The sequence below is a fragment of the Epinephelus moara genome, chromosome 13 (assembly GCF_006386435.1).
Source record: "Epinephelus moara isolate mb chromosome 13, YSFRI_EMoa_1.0, whole genome shotgun sequence".
Taxonomy (NCBI): domain Eukaryota; kingdom Metazoa; phylum Chordata; class Actinopteri; order Perciformes; family Serranidae; genus Epinephelus; species Epinephelus moara.
The window spans coordinates 36,944,253-36,947,132 of NC_065518.1; the positions used below are offsets into that span (position 1 = coordinate 36,944,253).

At 55.7% G+C, this 2,880-nt stretch overlaps 1 pseudogene; it reads right to left on the reverse strand.

Moving 5' to 3' along the window:
• Positions 1-237: 237 nt before the first annotated feature.
• LOC126399572 (uncharacterized) lies at positions 238-2,011 on the reverse strand (annotated as a pseudogene).
• Positions 2,012-2,880: the final 869 nt, after the last annotated feature.

A 2,880-nucleotide genomic window follows, 5' to 3' on the forward strand; every position in this document is an offset into this window, starting at 1 on the left:
CAACCCAAGCTGCCTTTATGGCTGCTACCATGCCCCTCAAGGTTGAGGGTGACTTGCCCATCTCCAACATGTCCTGAAGGAACTGGAGGATGGTATGGGCCGTGCAAGAGAGGGGGTCAGCCTGCCTCGAGTTGCACCATGCTTGAAAAACTCCCCAACGTTACGAATATGCAGCACTGGTTGATGGTGCCCGGGCTTTCTGCAGAGTGCTAACCACAGATTGGGGTAACCCCATGGCTAGAAACTCGGTCCTCTCAGGGGCCACACCCAGAGCCTGAGCCCCTGGGGAAAGGGATGGAGAAGAATCCCGTGGGCCTGGGACAGAAGGTCCCTCCGAACCGGGAGCTTACATGGACTGCAGGAGGGGTGCAATCTCCGAGAACCAAATCATCTGGGGCCAGTTGGGGGCCACCAGAATGAGACTCACTTCTTCCAACCGAACTCTCTGCAGAAATTGGTGCAGGAGGCTAAAAGGAGGGGAGGCCTATAGTAGGCCTTGAGGCCACTGGTGCGCCATTGCATCCGTGCCCAGGCAAGGACTGTCTCTTCCTATGGAAAAAAAGATGGGACAGTGAGCTGTTTCCCTGGAGGCAAAAAGATTGGCTACGGCTGTACCAAAGCTTACAACCTCTGGATGGAGCCTCCATTCTCAGGGAAGAGGTCCTCTCTGGGAGAGCTGATCTGCTGCAAGATTCACCTGACCTGGTACGTGCATTGCTCTTACGGAGTTGAACCGTGGATATGCCCACTCCCATTTTGACTGGGCCAGTCTGCACAGGCGCGGGGAGCCCAGGCCTCCCTGCCTGTTTATGTATGCAGCTGCTGCCTTACTGTACGTGCGGACCAGCACATGGCAATTCCTCAGCTCCACTAGGAAGTGCAGAAAGGCCAGATGAATAGCCCTCAATTCCAAGAGACTGATGTGTTGGGTCCGTCAAGAACTGTGCCATTGGCCACAGACCCTCGTGCACAGCTCCCCAGCCTACCAGGGAGACGTCTGACGACACCATCTGGCGACACAGTACAGGACCCAGCATGCTGCCCCGTGCCAGGTTGGCTCGTTTCTCCCACCAGCGGAGAGCCAAGCGCAGACGGCGTGTCACCAGCACTCTGACATGCAGGTCTCTCTGGGGACATAGTCCCAGACCCAGAAGGCAGCGCTGCACTGGGCGCATTTTCAAGAGGGCCAGGGGCACAATGTGCACTGTGGCTGCCATCAATCCCAGGAGTCTGAGGCATAACCTCCAGGTTACACCTGCTCCTAGACGAAACTGGGAGAGGCAAGCACTGAGAGTGGCCTGTCTCCCTGCTGTCAGAGAGAGAGTACCTGCTCTGGCATCCAAAAACATGCCCAGGAACTCTGTCACCTGTGAGGGCTGCAACCTGCTCTTCTTGTTGGTGCAGACCTAGGTGCTTCAAGTGCTGCAGTACCCTGGTCACATGGCTACGACACTGCTCCTCCGAGCAGTCACATATCAGCCAGTCGTCACGGTAGTTGAGGATGCGAAGACCTTCCCGCTTCAAGGGAGTGAGGACTGCATCCATGCACCTCGTAAATGTGCGAGGAGCCAGGGATATTCCGAATGGGAGGACACAGAACTTGAAGGTTTTGCCCTCGAAAGCAAACCTGAGGAAGCGTCTGTGTCTCTCCCAAATCGGGATCTGAAAATACGTGTCCTCTAGGTCGATATTTGCGAACCAGTTGCCTGGGAGGATGGCCTGCCGGACCCTGTGGCACAGTCAGCATTTTGCAGCATAGAGGCCTCAAAAACTTGTTGAGCCCCCTTAAATCCAATACCGGTCTCAGTCTCCCATCCTTTTTTGGGATGAGGAAGTAGCTTGAGTAGAACCCAGCCTGCTGGTTGTCCTCCCTGATGGCTTTTTTCACTAGGAGAGTGCTGATCTCTCCAGCCACAATCTCCCTGCGCTGTGGGTCTGCTATCACTGAAAATGTAGCTGACCTCTTTAGTGGAGGAGGGTGCAGAAATTGTAGGCGATAATCCTGTGTCATGGTGGAAATTACCCAGGGATCCCCCACAAGAGTCTCCCAGGACAGATGTCTCCCAGAGAGACAGCCTGGGGAGGCTGGGTTCCAAAGGCTGTTAGGACTGAGGGGGGGCCTTGGGGGGCCCTGGCCCCGGCCTTGCCCCTTGAACCAACCATGTTTGGTCTGACCCTGCCGATTGGCCTCCAACCGAGTCCCAAGGTCACCTGGGGGCACAGAAGCCGACTGGGTTGGCTCAACTAGCGGCGCCATGGAAGTCCGCCTTTGGATGGAGCATGCCTGACATCTGGTGAGTGCTACGGCGTGCATCTTGGGCTTGCTGGATCATCTTATTGGCATCTGATCCAAACATGGCAGACGGAACGACTGGTAGCCTGAGCAGACAGGCCCGATCATCCCCCTGTAGCCAAGAGTGACACAGCCAGAGGTGGCGTCTCACCATCCTGAGGGAGGCCATAGCTCTGCCAGTAACCACAGCCTGCTCCTTCATCAGTTTAGCCAGGACTGAGGACACTCGCTGCATTTCAGCTGCAGGGTTGGAGTCTCCCTGCTCTAACTGATTTGTCAGCTGACGCTGATACAGGGCTAGAATGGCTCCTGTATTTACCAGCTGCCCTTGGATTGCCATGGCTCCATGCAGTCGAGCGAGCATGTCATCCATCATCTTTGTATTCTTACTGGGGCAGCTTGGTTTTCCCAATACTGACTTTGTAGGGGTATACCAAGGCCCCCAGTGATTGGTCCATGGGAGGTGGCAGCCCACACCCAATCCTCTCGCGACCGTTCACACATGCTAGCCTTCTACACTGCCCTGACCAGCGATGGGCCTCAGCGGGTTTGACAAATTGTACCAGTTCCTCTAAATCTGGAAAAAG